We start from the raw sequence: 23,920 nt of genomic DNA on the forward strand, positions 1-23,920 counted from the left end.
TAATTGCCAACGTTAGTGACAATGTTGAGTGTCACTAACGTTGGCTCAACTTCTTTTCTCCACGTTAGAGTTCACGTTAACTTGGTTAACGTGACTCTCTAACGTGGGCATTGATGGCTTTTTGAGAGTGTTATTGGCAATCACTTTTCTCATTAATCTTGCAAGTTACCTCCCCTTTTCTTGCTTCCTTTTGGTCCTGAAATCAAGCAACAAAGTGCATCAAAGCTCTAATCCAAGTCATGAGTAATACAACATAATATTTGTCACTAAACTTATGCAAAATTCTCATGAAATTATGTAAAATGCACAATGTATGCTTGAGTCAAGGCATAAGTGAATATTTACCCAAAACTAGGTTATTTCCTAAAGAAATGCATGAAACTAACCTAAAAACAGTAAAGAAAAGGTCAGTGAAACTGGCCAAAATGCCCTGGCATCACAACACCAAACTTAAAGCTTGCTTGTCCCTAAACAAGTACTGGAACAAGAGAATGATGAATGGAATTTCCAGAGGAATGAGTCATCCTTGTGGAAGTCATATTACTGATTTTATGGTGGTTTCATGCATAGCAACTTAGGTTCATTCCATTACTGGCTTTCAGACCTTTATTCTGTCCTAAAACACCCACTTTGTTCATATCCCATGAGACTTTTATTCACTGATCCTTTTATTGTTATTACAAGGGTTGTTTGTGTTATTTAGGCTAAGTGCTCTGTAAGGGGGCAACTCTTTAAGATAAGCTTTCAGCCAACACTCCCGAACCAGTTGGTTCAAGGTGCTAGGTGTTGAGACACCCCTAAGGACTTACTCCCTCAAGCCTATCCCCCATACATACACACTACAGGCATTTAGTTTATTTATTTTGTTTTCTTGAGACCTTGGTGTCCAGCACCTCTTTGGGTTACTAAGTGTTCTGTAGTGAAGGTTACTCTTGATAGTGGACTTTCAGCTGATAATCCCGAGTTAGTTAACCCAAGTTACCAAGTGATAAGGCACCCCTAAGAGCTTATTCATCCAAGTAGATCCCTCACACAGGAGCACCACAGACACTTGCCTCAAGCTTAAAACCATTGATGCCTAGCCTTATTGCTTACTCTTTTTCTTTTGTTTTTCACTTCCATTGTTCTTTCCCTTTTCTCTTCTTAGGATCTTGTTATTAACTTAGTCTCATGAGTGTATCCAAAGCAGAGTATTCAGGATGGATAGTTGTCCTCCTAGCCTTGTGGTTGAACCAACTTAGCTAACTTATAACTACCCCAAAGATTCATGAATGCACTTCTACAATATAAACTCCACTCTGGTCTTTTACAAACATATTCATTCTCTTTTTATTTGATTTAAAAGGGACAAGTTTACAAGTAGGTTAAGTGATGGTGCAGTGACATTTAAACCAGAAATCATGGACCTATTCAGAAGGAAAACTTAAAAGACAGAATTTTAAAAAGGGTTCAACTGCGAGTAACTACAAATCAAAAGTGCATTCGGACTTCCAACTTTCAACAATTCTAAGTACAATGGAATTAGGTAACAATACAACCTTCGGGTGATGATCTCTGGTCCCCCTCTTTCTTTGTCATCATCTTAGTTTTTGCTGCCTCGCTTCTTTGGGTGAAGGTGCAACATTTCCTTATAAGATTCCTACAAGGTTACTGGAAATTGCTTGTTCCCAAAGCACTTGAGACATAGTTAGCTTACATGTATGCTTGTGCCTCTTGAACTCAATTTGGTGTGTGAACACCAAACTTAGTTCTTTGCCCAGTACACAACATTGCATATATGCAGAGACCCTCATATCTTGTTATCAACAAAGCAATGATCACCTATAGTCTAACTACATCTAAGTGGTTTCTCTTGGTTGGATGGAGCTAGCAATGTTCTTTGGGAGTGGAGTGTAATTCTAACCAATGTCCTTTAGTGGAACACCAAACTTAGAATTACACTATCACTCTTGGATTGTTCTGGTGTGGAACACCAAACTTAGCTCCTTACAATACAGGGGAAACAACTTGTGAATTTTATTGAAATAAAGATGAAAGTGAAACTACCTGAGCTTGGGTTGCCTCCCAACAGATCGCTCTTTTATCGTCGCTAGCTCGACGAGTCCTTAAGTTACTTGAGATGGTACTTTACTCTGGGGTCTTCCCCCATGTTGCCCAGATAATGCTTGAGTCTTTGTCTATTCACTGTAAAAGTCCTCTCTGAACCTTCATCCATGATTTCGATGTGGCCATAGGGTGATACTTTTGTAACCAAGAAAGGTCCGGACCACCTTGACTTGAGTTTTCCTGGGAACAGCCTTAATTTAGAATTGTAAAGGAGTACTTGCTGCCCTTTTTTGAAACTCCTGGGTGCCAAATGCATGTCATATTTTCTCTTTGCCTTCTCTTTATACATCTTAGTGTTTTCATAGGCTTGTGACCTAAATTCCTCCATCTCTTGCAGCTGCAAGATTCTTTTTGCACCAGCAGCAATGCTGTCAAAATTTAGTATCTTAATAGCCCAAAGAGCTTTGTGTTCTAGCTCCAGTGGTAAATGACAAGCCTTCCCATAGACTAATTGATACGGAGACATTCCAAGTGGAGTTTTGAATGCTGTTCTGTATGCCCACAGAGCATCATCCAACTTCTTCGACCAATCCTTTCTAGATGCGCCCACAGTCTTTTCCAGGATCCTCTTCAGCTCTCTGTTGGATATCTCAGTTTGCCCACTTGTTTGAGGATGGTAAGGTGTGGCTACTTTGTGTTTTACCCCATATCTTAAGAGGAGAGCTTCTAGTGGTTTGTTACAAAAGTAGCTCCCTCCATCACTGATGAGGGCTCTTGGGACTCCAAACCGGCTAAAGATATTCTTCCTGAGGAAGTTCATGACTACCTTGTTATCATTAGTTGGGGTTGCAATAGCCTCTACCCACTTGGAAACCTAATCTACTGCTACCAGGATATAATTGTTTGCATATGAGGTTGGGAATGGTCCCATGAAATCAATTCCCCACACATCAAACAGTTCAAGTTCCAAGATGAAATTTTGTGGCATGGCATTTCTTTTGGGCAGGTTTCCAGATCTTTGATATTCATTGCAGCTTTTTACTAGTTCCTTGGCATCCTTGAAAAGAGTGGGTCAAAAGAATCCGCTTTGTAACACCTTTGCTGCAGTTCTGTCCCCTCCAAAGTGCTCGGCATAGCATGAACCGTGGCAGTTCCACAGGACTTCTTTCCCTTCCTCTTCCGAAACACATCTTCTAAGAATTCCATCTGAACATTTCTTGAAGAGATATGGCTCGTCCCAGACAAAGTATTTTGCATCATTCATGAGCTTCCTCTTTTGATGTTTATTGATCCCTGGGGGTAATGCCCTAGTTGCCTTGAAATTTGCAATATCTGCGAACCATGGTGCTTTATGAACTGTCATCAACTGCTCATCAGGGAAGAGCTCGTTCACATTTGTATCATTTTCTCCACCTTGATCATGAGGGATTCTAGATAAGTGATCTGCCACCTTGTTCTCCACTCCCTTCTTGTCTCTGATTTCAATATCGAATTCCTGCAACAGTAAGATCCACCTTATTAGTCTTGGCTTTGATTCTTGCTTGGAAAAAAAATATTTAAGTGCTGTGTGATCTGTAAAAATAATCACTTTAGCACCAATGAGGTATGATCTAAATTTGTCAAATGTAAAAACTATTGCTAGCAACTCCTTTTCAGTAGTGGTATAATTTCTTTGAGTTTCATTAAGGACTTTGCTAGCATAGTATATCACACGAACTAGGTTATCTTTCCTTTGTCCTAACACTGCCCCAACTGCAAAATCAGATGCGTCACACATCAATTCAAATGGTAGGTTCCAATCAGGTGGGGAAATGATAGGAGCAGAGGATAACCTCATTTTCAAATGTACAAATGCTAGCATGCATGTTTCATCAAAGATGAATGGTGTATCAGATACAAGGAGATTGCTTAAGGGCTTGGCTATCTTTGAAAAATCTTTAATAAATCTTCTGTAAAAACTAGCATGCCCTAAAAAACTTCTAATTTCCTTTACATCACTGGGTGGGGGTAGTTTTTCAATAAGTTCTACTTTAGCTCTATCAACCTCAACGCCTTAGTGAGAGACTTTGTGACCAAGGACTATTCCCCCTGTCACCATGAAGTGGCATTTTTCCCAGTTCAAGACCAAATTGGTCTCTTGGCATCTTTTCAATACCAAGGCGAGGTGATGTAGGCAACTAGGAAAAGAATCTCTGAATACCGAGAAATCATCCATAAAAACTTCAATGAATTTTTCTATCATATCTGAAAAGATAGAAAGCATGCAGCGTTGGAAAGTTGCAGGGGCATTACATAACCCAAATGGCATGCGCCTATAGGCAAACACTCCATATGGACAGGTAAATGAGGTTTTCTCTTGGTCTCTTGGATCAACCACTATTTGGTTGTATCCTGAATAACCGTCGAGAAAACAATAATAAGCGTGCCCTGCAAGTCTTTCCAACATCTGATCCATGAACGGAAGGGGAAAATGGTCCTTTCGTGTAGCCTCATTGAGTTTCCTGTAGTCTATGCACATCCGCCATCCTGTGATGGTCCTTGTAGGTATGAGCTCGTTCTTCTCATTGGTAACCACAGTGATCCCTCCCTTCTTTGGTACAACATGTATGGGGCTAACCCAAGGGCTGTCCGAAATTGGGTATATGACTCCTCCTTGCCAAAGCTTCATAACCTCTTTCTGTACCACTTCCTTCATGATCGGGTTCAGCCTTCTTTGGGATTGAATGGATGGCTTGGCGTCATCTTCCAACAGTATTTTATGCATGCATACGGCTGAACTGATTCCCTTCAAGTCAGCAAGGGTCCATCCAATGGCATCCTTATGCTCCCGCAACACCTTGAGTAGCTCGTCTTCTTGATCTTGACTGAGGGATGAATTTATGATCACTGGGTAGTTTTCATTTTCTCCTAGATATGCATATTTGAGAGTGGGTGGCAATGCTTTGAGTTTAGGTTTGGGTGCTTCTGATTTTTCGTTCCCTTCCTTTGGTGCATCTGGTATATGTATTTCTGCTATAATTGCCTCTTCACTTGATTCAGCTTCTTCCTCCACCAATCTCTCGTTCTCTTCAGGTTCATCTTCTTCAAAATTCTCCTGCACTCCATCCTCAACTGCATTCCCCCAATTGTTCCGGTGGGTAACTCATGGCCTTGAACACATTGAATGTCATATTTTCATTGTGTAATCGCAGGGTGAGGTCACCCTTCTGAACATCAATGACAGCCCCAGCAGTGGCCAAGAATGGCCTTCCCAAGATGATGGAGGTCTTGGCATCTTCCTGCATGTCCAGCACCACAAAATTTGCTGGGAATATGAAATCTCCTACTTTTACTAGCAAATCATCGACTATCCCGTGAGGGAATTTGAACGACCGGTCTGCCAGTTGTAAAGCCATTTTTGTTGGTTTAGCCTCCTCAATTTTCATCTTTCTCATCATAGCTACTGACATCAAATTGATGCTGGCCCCTAAGACACAAAGAGCTTTTTCTACTGTGATTTCTCCTATAATGCAAGGGATCTGAAAACTCCCAGGATCCTTCAGTTTCTGAGGTAGTTTATGTTGAATGATAACACTGCACTCTTCAGTTAGTATCACAGTTTCATTGTTCTTCCAGCTTCTCTTCTTAGTCATTAGCTCCTTCAAAAACTTTGCATAAAGTGGCATTTGTTCTATGGCTTCGGCAAATGGTATGTTGATTTGTAGTTTCTTGAAGATTTCCAAAAATCTCAAGAATTGGTTGTCATCTTCCTTTTTCTTCAATAGCTGGGGGTATGGAGCTCTTGAGATGTTTAGTTGGGGTATCTTCTTTTCTTTCTGCAGACTTGGCGTGGGGGGTTGCATTCCATCTTGCTCTTCTCCCTTTTCATTTGAGCCTTCTTCTTGTGGTTTTTAGGGATGTTCCTTCAGTTCCTTCCCACTCCTAAGTGTGATAGCTTGACACTCCTCCCTTTTGCTTGAATGGGCATCATAGCAAAAATTGTGGTTAGGAAGTTGCTTAAACAGATAGCTGATTTGTGTTTCCAGTTTTGTGATGGCAGCATTTTGATTTTGCATGTTTGACTGCACTTCCTCTCTGAATGCTTTACTGTCTTGAATGTCTCTGCATAATCCTTCAATGAAGGTTTCAATCATAGAGAGCTTGTCATCAATTGATGAGTGGTTCGGAGCAGATGTGCTGTTTTGGTTTTGATAAGGATGTGGAGAAGTGTTGTTGTGGGGGTGTTGAGATGTCCTCTGGGTGAATTGCTGGTGAGCTGCATTGTTGTTGGAGTTGTAACGTCTCTGGTCTTGGTTTTGATCTTGCTCACTTCCCCACCCAAAGTTCGGGTGATTTCTCCATCCAGGATTGTAAGTCTTGGAGTATGGATCATAGTTTTTCCTTGGTGAATTCCCAATGTAGTTGGCTTGCTCCTGACTCCTCTCTACTTCTTCGTTTACTCCTTCTTGTGTTGTTGATGAAGTGGAGATTGCTGCTACTTGGTTCCTCTCCATCTTCTTGGTGAGGTTAGCCAACTGCTGGGTAATGAGCTTGTTTTGGGCCAACAGAGCATCTACATTGTTTAGCTCCATCACTCCTCTTATGTTCCCTCTTTCGGAAGCATAGAAGTAGTCATTTTCTGCTACTGTTTCAATAACATCTATGGCTTCCTCAATGGTCTTCTTCTTGTTCAAGGATCCTCCAGATGAATGGTCTACTGCCTTCTTTGACTCATAAGAGAGCCCTTCATAGAAAATGTGCAGCTGGACCCATTCGTTGAACATGTCAGGTGGACACCTCCTTGTTAAGTCTTTGAACCTCTCCCATGCTTCATACAGAGTCTCACCATCTTGTTGCCTGAAGGTTTGAACCTCAGCTCTCAGCCTATTGATTCGTTGAGGAGGGTAGAATCTTGCTGAGAATTTGTTCACCACATCCTCCCAAGTTGTCAAGCTCTCCCTTGGGAAGGATTCCAGCCACTTGGCTGCCTTATCTCTGAGTGAGAAGGGAAATAAGAGCAGTCTATAGGCGTCAGGATGAACACCATTAGATTTCACTGTGTCACATATTCTCAGGAAGGTGGTCAAATGTTGATTGGGATCTTCTTGAACACCTCCTCCAAACGAACAGTTGTTCTGAACAAGGGTGATGAGCTGTGGTTTAAGTTCAAAGTTGTTAGCATGGATTGTTGGCATTTGGATGCTACTTCCACAATTGCCTGGGTTTGGATTAATGTAAGAGCCCAAAACTCTTCTATCCTCCCCAGCATGATTTGCTCCACCTCCTCTGCCACGGTTGTGAGTCTCTTCTTCATGATGATTTTCCATGTTTTCTTCCATGTTTGGTTCAAAGTATTCCTCAAACTGTTCCTCCTCTTCTTCAGCACCAACTACTCGTTTTTCTTTTGCCTCCCTCCTTAATCTAAGGAAGGTTCTCTCCAGTTCAGAATCAAAGGAAGTTGAAGCCCCGCTTCTTCTCCCTGTCATACAACCAACAAGTACAAGCAGAGAAAATAGGTGCAGACAGTATTTGTGTCAGAATTGCTGTTAGTTGTGGGTGATGCAATATATCAAACAGTTAGTGGGTTAGCAAACAGAATTGAAAATAACAAAGAAAAAGAAAAGAGTAGAGGGAGAAGGGAAGAAGTTTAACTAAAACAAAAAGTAAATCACTCAAACAGAAAATGAAATTCACAAAATAAAATGCTCAATCTAGTGATCTTCCAATCTAATCATTGTTGATGCACAATCAATCCCCGGCAACGGCGCCATAAACTTGATGCACGAAAAACTTGTCTCTCAATAAATCTCCCTTCGGCAAGTGTACCGAAGTTGTCGTCAAGTAAAAAACTCACAATAGAGTGAGGTCGAATCCCACAGGGATTGATTGATCAAGCAACTTTAATTAGAAGAATGTTCTAGTTGAGCGAATCCAGAATTTGGGTTGAGAGTTGCAGAAAATAAAATGGCGGGAATGTAAATAACAGAAAAGTAAATGCTAAAATTAAAGGACTGGAAGTAAATGACTGAAAATAAATTGCAGAATTGTAAATGGGAATGGGGGATTTGCTCATAAAAGTAAATGGCAGAAATTAAAGAGAATGGGTAAGATCAGAGATGGGGAGTTCATTGGGCTTAGGAGATGTTGCAATTCTCCGGATCAAGTTCATTTTCATCTCTTCCTCAATCAATGCACTCATTGATCTCCTTGGCAATCTTAAGTGATTGAATTACAATTTCTTGCAATTCAATCTCTCAAATCTTGATCAATAGCCAATTCCTTCGTCAATTGCTCATGAGAAGAGATGAAGTATGGTCACTGATTATACCACATGCATTTCCCAAACCAAGTATTGAGAGGGTCATAGTCACATACCCATCCAAACCCAATTTGGTCCAGCATGAGAAAGCATTTCTAGCTTGATCTCTTCATTCCTCTTCCAAGGTTCAAAAGAGATCCAAGTTTGAATAGCTTCTCTTCCAAGATAACTACTCAATTGGATGAAGATCGAAAGCTTTCAAGTAAAATCAAGAGGAAAGATAGAAGAAGAATAATGAAGATTAGTATTGATCCATCAAATTACAACAGAGTTCCCTAACCCAATGAACAGAGCTCCCTAACCCAATGAAAGGGGTTTAGTTGTTCATAGCTCTTGAAAATGAAAACAAAGATGGAGAATACATCATAAAACTAGAAATTGCAAAAAATGTAAAATACAGAGAGTAGTTCTCCTTTTTCCCAGCTTCCAGCCCCCTTTTTTACAATTCAAAGCTACTCCTATATATACTACTCTTCTCAGCTTCTAGTTTACTCTTCAAGTCTTGGGCCTTTGGATCTTGAGTTTGAAGTAGTTCCTTTCTTTATTTGGGCTTGGCTTTACTTGCAGAGAGAAAGTGCGAAGTGGGCAGAGACTTAAGCTCAGGGCGTAAGGAGTGTTAATCATTTAGTGAAAGTCTAAGTTCGGGAACGTTAGTGACACTTAACATTGTCACTAACGTTCCAATGCACCCCTTTGCCTCACGTTAAAACCCACGTTAACTAGGTTAACGTGGCTTTTAACGTTGCCTTGTCAACCTTCGAGAACGTTAGTGACACTCAACATTGTCACTAACGTTCCAGTGTGCCCCTTCTTGCTTCACATTAAAGCTCACGTTAACTAGGTTAACGTGGCTTCTAACGTGGCCTTTGCCATCCATCAAGAACGTTAGTGACATTCAACATTGTCACTAACGTTCCAATGTGCCCCTAGGTCTCACGTTGGAGTCCACGTTAACTAGGTTAATGATGAGCGGATATTTTATACGCTTTTTGGGGTTAATTTCATATAGTTTTGAGTATGTTCTAGTTAATTTTTAGTTTATTTCCATTAGTTTTTAGGAAAAATTCATATTTCTGGACTTTACTATGAGTTGTGTATTTTTCTGTAATTTCAGGTATTTTTCTGGCTGAAATTAAAGGAGCTGGGCAAAAATCTGATTCAGGCTGAAAAAGGACTGCTGATGCTGTTGGATTCTGACCTCCCTGCACTCAAAGTGGATTTTCTGGAGCTACAGAACTCGAAATGGCATGCTTCCAATTGCGTTGGAAAGTAGACATCCAGGGCTTTCCAGAAATATATAATAGTCCATACTTTGCACAAGGATAGACGACGTAAACTGGCGTTCAACACCAGTTCTCTACCCAATTCTGGCGTCCAGCGCCAGAAAAGGATCAAAAGCTGGAGTTGAACGCCCAAACTGGCACAAAAACTGGCGTTCAACTCCACAAATGGCCTCTGCACGTGAATTGCTTAAATCTCAGCCCCAGCACACACCAAGTGGGCCCCAGAAGTGGATCTCTGCATCATCCAGTAAACCTAGGCTACTAGTTTAGTATTTAAACAACTTTTAGAGACTTATTTTGCATCTCATGATATTTTAGATCTGAACTTTGTACTCTTGGATGGCATGAGTCTCTAAACTCCATTGTTGGGGGTGAGGAGCTCTGCTGTGTCTCGATGAATTAATGCAAGTATTCCTGTTTTCTATTCAAACACGCTTGTTCCTATCTAAGATGTTCATTCGCGCTTAACTGTGATGAAGGTGATGATCTGTGACACTCATCACCATTCTCAACCCATGAAAGTGTACCTGACAACCACCTCCGTTCTATATCAGATTGAATGAGCATCTCTTAGATCTCTTAATCAGAATCTTCGTGGTATAAGCTAGAATTGATGGCGGCATTCATGAGAATCCGGAAAGTCTAAACCTTGTCTGTGGTATTCCGAGTAGGATTCAAGGATTGAATGACTGTGACGAGCTTCAAACTCCTGAAGGCTGGGCGTTAGTGACAAACGCAAAGGAATCAAGGGATTCTATTCCAACCGGATCGAGAACCAACCGGTGATTAGCCGTGCTGTGACAGAGCGCGTGAGCGTAGTTTTCACTGGAAGGATGGAAGGTAGCCATTGACAACGGTGATCCACCAACACACAGCTTGCCATAGGAGGACGTGCGTGCGTGAACAAGAAGACAGAGGAAAGCAGAGATTCAGAAGACAAAGCATCTCCAAAACTCCAACATATTCTCCATTACTACACAACAAGTAACCTTTAATCCATGCTCTCTTGCTTATTCGCAATTTAACTAATAAATATAATCGACTTCCTGACTAAGAATTACAAGATAACCATAGATTGCTTCAAACCAACAATCGCCGTGGGATTCGACCCTTACTCACGTAAGGTATTACTTGGACGACCCAGTGCACTTGCTGGTTAGTGGTACGCGTTGTGAAAAGTGTGATTCACAATTCGTGCACCAGTTAACGTGGCTTCTAATGTGGCTATCTTTTAGCCATCCCAACGTTAGTGACAATGTTGAGTGTCACTAACGTTGGCTCATCCTTCATTTCTCATCGTTAGCTTCCACGTTAACCAAGTTAACGTGGAAGTTAACGTGACTCTTGGGGGTTGTGTGGTTGCTTCAACGTTAGTGACAAAGTTGAGTGTCACTAATGTTGTCGACAACTCTTCATCCTCTACGTTAGTTCCCACGTTAACCAAGTTAACGTGGGAGTTAACGTGGTACTTTGCACCATAGGCCAACGTTAGTGACAATGTTGAGTGTCACTAACATTGGCTTCTCTCCCCCCCTTTAACGTTAGAGGCCACGTTAACTAGGTTAACGTGGCTTCTAACGTGGCCACTTATGAGTAATTGCCAACGTTAGTGACAATATTGAGTGTCACTAACGTTGGCTCAACTTCTTTTCTCCACGTTAGAGTTCACGTTAACTTGGTTAGCGTGACTCTCTAACGTGGGCATTGATGGCTTTTTGAGAGTGTTATTGACAATCACTTTTCTCATTAATCTTGCAAGTTACCTCCCCTTTTCTTGCTTCCTTTTGGTCCTGAAATCAAGCAACAAAGTGCATCAAAGCTCTAGTCCAAATCATGAGTAATGCAACATAATATTTGTCACTAAACTTATGCAAAATCCTCATGAAATTATGTAAAATGCACAATGTATGCTTGAGTCAAGGCATAAGTAAATATTTACCCAAAACTAGCTTATTTCCTAAAGAAATGCATGAAACTAACCTAAAAATAGTAAAGAAAAGGTCAGTGAAACTGGCCAAAATGCCCTGGCATCAGGCATTATTATGCTCAAGTATCCAAGACACCCCCATTGTTGAATGAGAGGATTAATTGAGGAGTACAATGAGAAGGAGAATTTGGAACCACAAGGTGAAGAAGAAGAGTTGAGACAAGAATTACAACAAGAGGAGGTAGTTGAGATCATTGGTATTGAAGAAGTGGTTGGAGAATTGAGGGGAGTTGATCAAGAAGTGAATTTCATCATTTGTGATTTTTGGAGCCTTCCCCTGTTGAATTTGAAATGGATGTTGACATAGATCTTATGCAACCTCCAAGATATGACTTAAGTGATGGGGAAGAGCTAGAAGACATTAGTGAGGAAGCATTTGAATTTGAGGAAGCTTGGCAAGAGGTGGAGATTGAAGAATCTTGTCAAGTGGTGGTAGCCCTTCAAAGACGATGGACGGGAGTAGAAATTGCTTTGTGAAGACCTTTGGAGACATCTCCTCCTAAGTTACCGTCACCCCTTACATTTGAGTGGGTAAAATTCTTGTCCCTAAACTTTATTATCCCACTTGAATATGGTTTGCTTGAGATGGATGGTCAACTTAGGAATATTTGTGGGTTGAAGAGAAAAATAGACATGGTTAGTGGTTCGAAACACCATTTTAGGTTCATTGTGGTTGCATCATCAAAGTTTAAATCCAATGGTTGGAGGGTTGCTAAATTTAATGGGTCTAGGAGGATGTTTGGGTGCTTGTATGAGAATTCTAAAGTGAGCTTACCACCCGGAAGGAATCATATGAGTCAATTTAAAGACGGGTGAAGAAACAAGGTTTAGGATCCTAGTATACATCATGTGGATCAATTTTGGGAGCTCATATCTTGTGAAGGACTCTATCAAAGCTTTGTGCAATTGAATTGGAATCTTGGAGCACTTTGCAAATTCAAGCATTGTTGGAAGTTCAAGGATGAGTACAAGCACAAGCCACCATGACATGGAGCCTCCCAAATGTCCAACTTAAGGACTTAAAATAAAAGTGCGAGATGGGAGACACCCCACCATGGTAACATCTTTTCACTTTTCTCTTTTGTATATATTGGTAAATAAGTTTAATTTCATATTTAGTTTAGTTGGTTGAGTTTATTTGGTAGTCAAGGGTGTTAAATAAGGTTTGGTGGTGTTGAGATGACTGTTTGGATGTTTAGAATGCTTGGTTTGCTGCAAGAAGTTGAAAAATTTTGAAAAATAGAGTACCTTGTCATGTGTATGCATGACCCAGCGATTCCAAACAAATCCTGCATACGCCGCCAATTGATGCGTATGCATCATCCATCTTTTTGCCCAAGATAGCGCACGTGGTCACTTCCTATGTACGCATTCCACCCTGGCAGAGAGCACCCTCTGCATCCCAGCTTCTCGCGTATGCACACGAAACCATTCCTTTTCCCCATGTCACGCGTACGTGGTGACCCACGCGTATGCGTTACCTTCTATTTCCCCTTCTCAAGCCTACGCGTGCCAAACGCGTACGCGTCGCATCCTATTCCTGCCTGCCACTCACACGTATACATGTCCTTCTACGTACGTGTGACCCCCTACCCTGTTTCACACACTTCTTTTCTTCTCTTCTCTCTATTTTTTTTCTTCTCTTCTCTTCTTTTCTCTTCTTTCCCTCCTCCGAACACCATCCATCACTACCATGCACCATCTACCACCATCTCTATTTGTTAGTTAGTTAGTGTAATTTTCTATTTTAGTAGATTAGGTTGTTTGTTTAAGTTATATTTTGGTGATAAGTGTTGGATTATTAATCCGATTTTTGTGTATTATTGTTGATTACTGATGCCAAGGCATCTTAGGCTAGTTTCACTAGCATTTTTTTGTTAGTTTTAGTTGCTTTATGCATTTTCTTGAGCTTAAAGTAACCAAGAATGGTTAAATGAATTACAAAGCAATGAACCATCCAAACAGTATGATTTTGATGCAAATTCCATGAGTTTTTAGTTATATTACTTGAATGCTATGAATGGAAGATTTCTCATGAAATTTTGCAAGACTTTGATGCAATTGTTTGGATGATTTCAGGGAAGAAGAGGCTAGGCAAGGAAGCAACAAAATCAATAAAGGAAGCTTGAATATCACATGTGGAGTTTAAGTTCCAGTTTAAGCTTAAACTGGAACTTAAACTACCAAGCCATATAATGCTGGAAATGGCGTTTAAGTTCCAGTTTAAGCCTAAACTGGAGCTTAAATGCCAGAATCATGAAGGCTAGGAAATGCTGGAACTGGCGTTTAACCTCCAGTTTAACCTTAAACTGGAAGTTAAACGCCAGAATGAGAATTTCACCAAGGGAGCATTTCCACGTTTAAGCTCCAGTTTAACCTTAAACTGGAGCTTAAACGTGTTCGACACAAATTCTCACCAAAGAAGCATTTCCACGTTTAACCTCCAGTTTAACCTTAAACTGGAGGTTAAACGCCAGAAGTAAGAAAGGCACCAGGAGCATTTCCACGTTTAAGCTCCAGTTTAACCTTAAACTGGAGCTTAAACGTGTTCGACTATTTCTCTCCTCCAGGGTTGCTTTCTCATTTCCACGTTTAAGCTTCAGTTTAACCTTAAACTGAAGCTTAAACGTGTTCGACCCAATTGCTCCTCCAGGGTTGCTTTCTTCATTTCCACGTTTAAGCTTCAGTTTAACCTTAAACTGAAGCTTAAACGTGTTCGACAATTCACACTCCTGGGTTGCTTTCTTCCATTTCCACGTTTAAGTTTCAGTTTAACCTTAAACTGAAACTTAAACTTCAACTTAAACGCCACTTTTTGAAAGGGTTTCTGGGCCAAATATATTGAAGTTTAAGTTAGCATTTGAGCACAAACATTAACTTAAACGTATTATGGTATGAAACCCAATTGAATATCATGGTTTATGGGATTGGGCCTGAAGAATTGATGAGTCTGGAGCTTCAATTTGTTGAGTCTTGTGTCATTACTTGTTTATCACTAAGTTTGCTCAATGAATGTTACAGAATTGGATCACAGCCTCATCAGGATTATGGACCATAAACCCAAAGCAAAAGGAAATCAGGGAAAGGCCTCAAAGCCCAAGAAACACAACAGAAGCTCAATTTAGAAAGTGTATAAATAGGATAGAATTTAAGTTAGCGAGAGGGCTGGACACGGAGAACTTGGGATCATTTTCTTTTAGTTTTGTAATTGAATTCAGAGCTATGACTCACTAAACCCCTTTCATTGGGTTAGGGAGCTCTATTGTAATTCAATGAATCAATAATAGTTTTATCTTCTTCTTCAATCTTTTCTCTTGAATTTTGTTAGAAAGCTTCTCGATCTAATTCCATTGGGTAGTTGTCTTGGGAAAGAAATTACCCATAATTGGAATCCTTCGGAACCTTGGGAAAGGAATGGAGGATTCATGCTAGAGAAGCTTTCTCACAGTGAATTGCATTGGGGTTTGGATGGATATTGTGACATGTAATCCTACCAAATTGTGGTTCATGAAACTGTGTGGTATAATCAGTGATCGAGCATCATCTCTTCTTATGAATATTTAAACCAAGGGATTGGGAATTTGTTTGTTTTTAGAGAGAATTGGTGAGCCAAGGGATTGGGATCCAATCATATAAGATTGCCAAGCAAAATTTAATGAATGCATTGGTTGAGGAAGGGATAAAAGTTGTTTTGATTCGGAGATCTCAATATCTCCTAACACCCAATGAATTCCCATTTCTGATTTACCACTTTCTCTTTACATTCTGCAATTAAATTCATGCAATCACCTCCATCCCTTTTAATTTCAGCAATTTAGCTTCTCGCTCTTTAATTCATGCAATTTTACATTCCGCAATTCTCATCTAAATCTTGATTCCGCTCAACTAGAACATACTTCTAATCCGAATTGCTCACTCAACCAATCCTTGTGGGATTCGACCTCACTCTATTGTGAGTTTTTACTTGACGATAACCGGTGCACTTGCCGGAAGGAATTTTGCCGATCGTGCAATTTCCTAAATCGTAGCATATCAAGTTTATGCACATCAATTACTGATAGGATGCTATTTTAGCATCATTGTTTTTAATATTCATTGTTCGATTTCTTTATTGAGGATACAATTTGTTACTTGGTTTTGAATTTTTCATGCTTAACATTTGTGAATACCAAGTGCATAAGAATCGCCTTCTAAGCATTCTAAATGTTTTGAATTGCATGATTTGGCCACCATGTGATTTAAATTCTCTAATCATGACTAGGAAATTTTTGATGTTGGATGTTATGCATTTATCTCAATGCATTGTGTCACTTGATCATATGCATCCATATGTTGTGCTTATGTCTCAATGATATGTTGACCCTTAATTGTTTAATTATGTGCTCTACACATACTTAAAACTAGTCGTTTTGGCATAATGCTTCATTTGTGAAATTGGATTGTAAGCTCACCTAGGGACATGTTTCGGAAATTCTCAAGCTATATGGACCATTCTTGCTATGTGATTGATTTTAACTTCTATTTCTCTTTTCCTAAATTGCATAGCACTAATGTCTCCCATTTTATGTCAACTAGGTGGTGCGAACCAAAATTTAAAGTGTGTCATTGATTGATATGTGATTTTTATAGTTTTTTTTGTTCATTAAGTTTCCTTGTGCATCAACCAATGTCCGTTCCTTATCCATTTCACAATTGCTTGATTATTTCTTGAATGCTTTCTTTCTTCTTTATTACTTGTTTGTTTATCTTAACCCACAAGTTTCTTTAAAATATCTCAAGTACACTAGAATGAGTGAAGTGCATATTTCTTTTGTGTAATTGTGACATAGTTTTCAATGCTAGTACGTATATTCTATACCGCACGCAAACTTAGAGTTTACACACTTGTTTTCATCAATGTCACAACCTTATTAACTCACTTCATTTTAGTGATTCTTACCTCATGCCAACAATCTATGCTTCTTTGCTTTTGCATTTACTCATCTTACTATCCTGTTTTCTATCTTGCAGAATGATTTACATAGGTGAGAACAGAAGTAGAGGAAAGAACATTCAGCAGCCAGTTGATCCACCAGCTGAAGGTGGCAATTGATGCCAGGGCATCTTGGCTAGTTTCACAAGCCATTTTTTTTGTATATTTTAGGGTAGTTTCATGTATTTTCTTAGATAATAAGCAAGTATTTAGTTGAATGTACATTCATACCTTGATTCAAGCAAACATTGTGAATTCTATACATTTTTCATGAGAATAATGCAAGATTGAATGAAAGAATGAATGATGCATCATCTCATGATTAGAGCAAGACTTTGATGCACCTTTCTTGGTTGATTTCAGGTAGCAGGAAGCAGAGACCCACGTTAGTGGGGGCACTAACGTGGAAGAGAGGAAGGCTTGGAAAAGTTAGTGCAAAAGTGAACACCACTAACTTCAGCAAAGGGCAAGGAGACCCACGTTAGTGCCACTAACATGGGCACTAACGTAGAAGAGAAGGGTAGTGATGACAAGTCATCTTATGCTAGTTTTACGAGCATTTTTCACTTGTTTCATTAAGTTTTATGCACTTTCTTGCACAATAAGTAAGTGATTGGAGTGAATTTTCATGATCATTTTGAATCAATCAAACATCGTTTATTTTACACAAAATCATAAGGTTTATGCTAGAATTAATTGATTTTATGAATGATGCAAAGATCTTGTGATTTTGGTGAGACTTTGATTTGTTGTTTGGTTGCTTGTAGGTAAAGAAATGAAGAGAAATGGGAAGCAATCAGGGAAGCATTAAGTTCACAAATAGAACGCCACGCTTAGCAACATTAAGGCTAGCGTTCACTTTGGAAGTGAGCGTGGCGCTCACTAAGTCACCTTTTTCGTGACTTGCAAGCCTGGGAAAGGGAGAGCGCTCAACCAAAAGAGCCAGTGCAAAATAAGTGAACTTAGAGTTCACTAAGGCAGCGCTAATGAAGGTCATGCAAGTATGAAGCAGCGCTTAAATTTGGAACGCAGCGCTCAAAAAGAGAGCGCTAGTGGGGAATAAGCGCACCAAACGGTGCTGCGCACCAAAGAAGCTAAGGGAGAGCGCTCAAGAAGTGAACTTAGCCTTCACTAAGGGAACGCTAGAAGGAGCACATTGCGCACCAAATTGGTGCACTAAAGGAGTGAACGTGGAGTTCACACAAAGTGAACTTAACTTTCCACTGGGAGCACAAAATGCATCCTGATCCAATTAAACCAAGTAAATCCGGATCCACTTCTTCAAGGCCAAATCAAAAGCCCATTCCAATTGCTCAATAACTGAAAATAGAAAGTGTATAAATAGAAGCAATTTTGAATTGAGGAGGACCTTTACTTCACATTTTTGTTTTTCTTTTACTTTTCGGCTCTCTTTTAATTTTCTTTTGAATTTGGGGAATTGGGGATTAGATCTAAGTTTTCTTTCTATTTGTTTTTTCTTCTGCAACTTCTATTTTCTGTTTTGGGTTTTTGAGTTCAGATTGAAGAACTCCTCTGAGATCCTTCATCTAAGAATCATTTTTCACTTTTCCTTTTCATAGTTCTGAGAATTGGAGATTGGATCTGAATCTTTTTTTCTGTTTTCATTTTCTTTTCTTCTACAACTTCTTCTTTGCCTTTTGGTCAAAAGAGTAATTGAGATTTAAGCTTCTTTCTGTTTTGTTATTGGAAGGCAATTGTTGATTTTTCTTTAAGATTTTAAATCTGATTCAAGTTCTCATTCCGTTTTGACTCCTTTACAAATTATCCATTTCTGTTTCGCTACTGAGATCCAGATCTGAATCTCTTCATCTCATAGCTCTCTGATTCACTTCAATTTGCATTTTCTAGTTTAATTTGAATCCCAATACCCAAATCACTTTATTCTTGATGCAATTTAAGTTTCCTATCAATTTAGATTTAGCAATTTAAATTTCTTGCACTTTAAGTTTCAGTTATTTACCTTTCTTGCACTTTAAGTTTTAGCTCTTTTACTTTCTTGCACTTTAAGTTTCTGTAATTTACTTCTTCTGCACTTTAAGATTTTGTCAATTTACCATCTCCCTTTTATTTTATTGCAATTTTACTTCTGTTAATCAAGTTTCACTCAAATTATCAACTATTCGCTTAACTAAATTCGTCACCTAACTAAAGTTGCTCAATCCATCAATCCCTGTGGGATCGACCTCACTCTTGTGAGTTATTACTACTTGATGCGACCCAGTACACTTGCCGGTGAGTTTTGTGTGGAATCGTTTTTCCCTCATCAAGTTTTTGGTGCTGTTGCCGGGGATTGATATAGATTGACAATGATTAAGTAGGGTGATAATCTAGATTAAGCATTTTTCTTTATTTTTGTCAAGCACACTAACTGTTTGAGATTTTGTTTCAACTAACCTTAACCACACTGTAGCAGTAGAGTGCTTTCTTTTAGTTTTCTGGTTTTGTTTGTGTTGTATGCCAAGAGGGAGAAGAGGTGCATCCACCTCTTTTGACTCTGAGCCAGAGAGGACATTACTGAGATTGAGTAGAGAAGCAAGAGGAAAGGGAGTTGTAGGAGAAGTAGAATCAGAAGAAGAGGATCAAGAGATGGAGAGTAACATCCCAGATCCACCTGAGGATTTGGCTAACTACAATGGCCAGCCTCAGAGAAGAGTTTTAGCCTCTTACACTATCCCCAACCCAAGGAATTGTGGGAGCAGCATCTTAACCCCCAATGTCCATGCCAATAACTTTGAACTCAAGCTTCAGTTGATTACCCTGGTTCAAAACAATTGTCAGTATGGAGGAAGTACTACTGAAGATCCAAACCAATACCTCTCTGTATTTTTGAGAATTTGTGACACTGTTAAAACCAATGGAGTCCACCATGACATATACAAACTCTTGTTTTTCCCATTTTTACTGAGAGACAAAGCCTTACACTGGTTAGAAACCTTCCCGAAAGAGAGCATTACCAGTTAGGATGATTTGGTTAGCAAATTTCTAGCTAAATTCTACCCACCCCAAAGAGTCATTAAGCTAAAAATTGATGTGCAAACCTTTAGACAGCAAGAAGGAGAATCATTGTATGAAGCTTGTGAGAGGTATAAGGCTTTGATAAGACGATGTCCAGAAGGAATGTTCAGTGAATGGGTGGAGTTGCAGAATTTCTATGAAGGCTTGTCCTTAACTTCAAGGAAAGCTTTGGATTATTCATCAGGAGGATCCTTGCAAATGATGAAAACTGCTCAAGAGGCATATAATCTTATAGACATGGTAGCCAACAATGAGTACTTCTACTCCTCTGAAAGGCAAGCAGCTCCAAAGAAAGGTGTGTTTGAGCTTGAAGGAGTTAATACCATATTAGCTCAGAACAAACTCATGCACCAGTAGCTTCAACAGTAAATTGAAACAATGTCAAAGAGGATGGATGGGTTACAACTTGCAGCAGTGAGTACAACTAATCAACCACCAGAGGTGTGGGGACAAAATGAGGAAAACTATGAAGAGCAGCAACAAGAACAAGTGCAGTACATGCACAATCAAGGTTCTGGACAAAATGATTTCCATGGGGACACTTACAACTCATCTTGGAGGAACCACCCCAATTTGAAGTGGGGAGACAACCAAAACTAGTAGCCTTGGCAGAAAAACTCAAACTAGAACAATTCCAGAAACACAAACCATCAAAACCATCAAAATACTAACCAAAACCAATACAGAAAACCACAAAATAATCAACCCCAACCCAACTACTATCCACCCAACAACCTATCCACTAACCAAAATAACTATCATCCACCCTCAACATCCCATAATCAAGCACAACTACCCCAAGAATCTCAAAGGATCTCTAGCTTGGAGATAATAATGAAAAAGATGATCAAGCATCAAGAATTGGCCAACAAGAACCATGAAGCTTCACTGCGGAATCTAGAGAGGCAAATTGGACAATTGTCCAAGCAAACAGTAGCTGAAAGAGCACCCAATGCATTACCAAGTGACACCATTCCCAATCCTAAAGAAGAATGCAAAGCAATCCAATTAAGAAGTGGAAGAACCTTGGATATTGGCAAAGAAGCTAACAAGATGCTTGTGGAGAATGACATCGGCAGCAAGAAGCAAGTAGGAGAAAAAGACAAGCTAGACCAAGAGAAGCTTAAGGAGAAAGAGGAACAGCCACAAGCTTAAGAGAAGGGAAAGCAAGTCATGGAGGAGCAATCACAAGAACAGAGGAAAATGATGAAGCCTTACACACCTCCTCTGCTATATCCTCAAAGATTTCAGAAGGAGATTAAGAATCAACAATTTCTCAAGTTTCTAGAAGTTTTCAAGAAACTAAAAATCAATATTCCACTTTGTTCCGAGGGTTACCGAAAACTGGAGGTTGATCCCGGACGAGATCTTCCGTACTGGTCGGAGATAACGTGTTCGGCTGGCCGATGACTGCCGGAGCTGTTGTATCCGACTTGTTGGACTTGCCGCACTGCTGATCCTTAGCCACTGAAGGGTGGGGGGTACCTGCAAGAGACTCTGATGCTTAAGTTTGCATGGGTATTAAGCAGGTTTTTATGTAGAATCAGAGTATGAGTTATACCTGGGTGCTCCAGTGTATTTATAGTAGATGGGGCTGACCTTTCTGATAAGATAAGTTAGTTATCTTATCTTATCTTTATCTTTATTTTGGGTGAAGTCAGCTTATCTTTAAAGGAACCGCCTTTATCTCTATAGGCTTGGATTGTCTTTGGATTTGGGTCGTGTTCCTCTATTTGGGCCCTTTATTGGGGTCTCCTGTTGATTTGGCCGACCTCCTTGAGAAGAGGTCGGGTAGCCTGACCTGAAGAGGTCAGTCGCTTTGTCGCCAGTCATCCAAGGTCGGGTAGCTCAACCTAGGGTATGAACCGTGCCCCTGCTTGAGCTCGGTCTTTTTGCTGAGGTCGAGTCTTTGACTTCGGTCCTTCTCTGGCGAAGCCGAACTCAAGCATTTTGTCGATTCCTTTCTTTGTAGAGTCTTTTTGAATGTGGAACGTTTTCCTTTAAAAGCACGCACTTTTATATCGGCGCTTTAGAAATGTGCGAGGGTTTAATACCCTCATTAATTGATTTCAAATGCCCGTTTCCCTTGGTTTTATTTTGAATTTTTCCCATCAGAAACAGTTTCTCTTCTTCGTTCCTCTTTGTAACTTCTCCCTTTACTCTCTCATTTTCTGTTTTTCCTTAGAGTTTCACAGTTTCTTCCTGCGACGCCTGCCCTTCTACTGCTTTCTGTGGAAAAGGAGTGATTCTGGGTTTCTCCTTCTGTCTTTTTCCGGTGAATTTTTTTCGTTCGAAGGGTGGATCTATCGCTTCTTGCTCTTCAGCTTTCTTTCGAGGTTTTCTTCTATTTTCCAGGTTTGATTTTTCCTCCTCTGTCATTTTTATGCCTGTTTTGAGAAAGTTTTTATCTTAGTTGGAAAAAGTTTGGATCTTTCTACTTTCTGCTGTGCCTGATCACTGTGCGTTTCGTAGTTTCTTCGTCTTTTGCATGGTCTTTTTTGCTTTTCCTGTTGCTTGATACCTTTAGGGTTTTTGCATGTTGTGAAATGCTTTTGATTTTGAAGCTTTGGAATGATAATTTTGTTTGATTCTGAAAAGAAGGTTGCATCTTTGGTGATTTTGCCTGGTATGTTTGCTGTTGTTTCTTGCTGATAGACTGTAGGAAGATGATTTTCTGTTTTGTTTGTGTTGTCTTTCTCCTATAAAAAATGCTTGCTGTTTTGAGGTCTTCTATTCTTGTTTGCGGGATGCCGGGACGTAAGTAGATTTTTCTTGATAGCTCGCTTTGTTACTACCTCCAAAGGATGCCCCAGGAGTTTTAGTTTGAGTCTTGGGGCTTCCTTTTTCTGTGTATTCGCCCGCCGAGATGTTTTTGAGTAATCCGTTCTTCTTTTCTTTTGAAGTGTTTAGTTGGCCTCATGTCTTCCCGAAATAACGTTGTAGAGATGCCTTCCCGGGTTCCTGAGGGTATAGCCGATTGGGTGGACTCGATGGTTCTTATGTGTGTCTCTCTGGTTGATTCTGAATTTTGTGCACAGCTTAGACAGTTTCATAGTGTTTGTAGTAATTCCAGTGATGAGAAGAACTATGAGCTTGTCCCTCCCTCTTCTGATGAAAGAGTCTGCTTTTCTACTCGAGTTGTTGATGATCGCCCCTTCTTTTATGTTACTGGGTATCACCCTTCCTTTTACTCCATTTGAAACTGATCTGTTATGGTCCTGTAATGTTGCGCCCTCTCAACTTCACCCCAATTCCTGGGGTTTCATAAAAATTTTCCAATGGTTGTGCAATGGTTTTGGTATTCCTGCTTCCTAATCTCTCTTTTTCTATCTGTTTGTCTTGACCAAGCCTGGTGTGGTAAAAAAGAAGTCAGCTTGGGTCTCCTTCTGTTCTACCCAAGGAAAGAAGGTCTTTTCCATGTTTGACGAGTCGTTCCGTGATTTTAAAAACTACTTTTTCAAAGTCCGAGCTGTTGAAGGAGCTCGGCCCTTTTTTCTGGATGAAAATGACGAACTTGCTTTTCCCTTGGAATGGCAAAAAGATGTGAGGGTCTCTAGATATGCATGGGAAATGCTGGATGAGGCTGAACGAGCCTTCGTGACTGTTTTGGAAGATCGCTGGGGTCATCCTCCCCATCTCGACACAAAGAAATTTCTAACCAATCCTTCTCTTCTTCAAACTGAACTGGGTATCTTGTGTTTATCTGTTTATGTTGCTTGTAGCTGTCTTTCCGACTTATCCGATTTGTAGCTTAACTTCTATTTTATTTGCAGAGGCAATGAAGAATAATGAAGCTATGAAAGCTTTTAAGAGGGCGCAGAGGGCGACTGCTGCTAGGAATATTGCGGCCAAGGCGGCTGGGGAGGGGTCCTCCCAAATGCGCGAGAAGCCATCAGTGCCGAGTTCTCCTGGGGTGAAGAAGGTGGTCCCTACACCCCGAGTCCGTTTGGTGGATCCTCACCCCACTTCTTCCGCTCCATCTGTTGCTCCTCCCAATAAAAAACAAAAAACAACCGAGCCCTTTGACCTCGATGCTCCTGATTTCAATGCCATTGAGTTTGTGGATCAGCAAATCGGTCCGTATGGCTCCCTCTCTATGGATGATGTGTCCATCCTCCATCAACTGGAATTTATGGCCCGAAATCACGTAAAGATGGCGTATATGGCGGCCACCATATATCGGACTACTCAGAATCTCCCTCTCCATGCCACTAAAGCGTTTATGGAGGAGGCAAAACAAGAGTTCGATCGGATGAGGGAGTTGAAGGAGGAACTTGAGGTAAAGGTAGCCAAGCTGG

At 40.2% G+C, this 23,920-nt stretch overlaps 1 non-coding gene across 1 annotated transcript; it reads left to right on the forward strand.

Moving 5' to 3' along the window:
* Nucleotides 1–6,807: 6,807 nt before the first annotated feature.
* On the forward strand, nucleotides 6,808–6,911 carry LOC112760227 (small nucleolar RNA R71). The gene has a single exon (XR_003180677.1). It is a non-coding gene; the product is annotated as a small nucleolar RNA R71 (small nucleolar RNA).
* Nucleotides 6,912–23,920: the final 17,009 nt, after the last annotated feature.

The sequence above is a fragment of the Arachis hypogaea genome, chromosome 16 (genome assembly GCF_003086295.3).
Source record: "Arachis hypogaea cultivar Tifrunner chromosome 16, arahy.Tifrunner.gnm2.J5K5, whole genome shotgun sequence".
NCBI classification, from domain to species: Eukaryota; Viridiplantae; Streptophyta; class Magnoliopsida; order Fabales; family Fabaceae; genus Arachis; species Arachis hypogaea.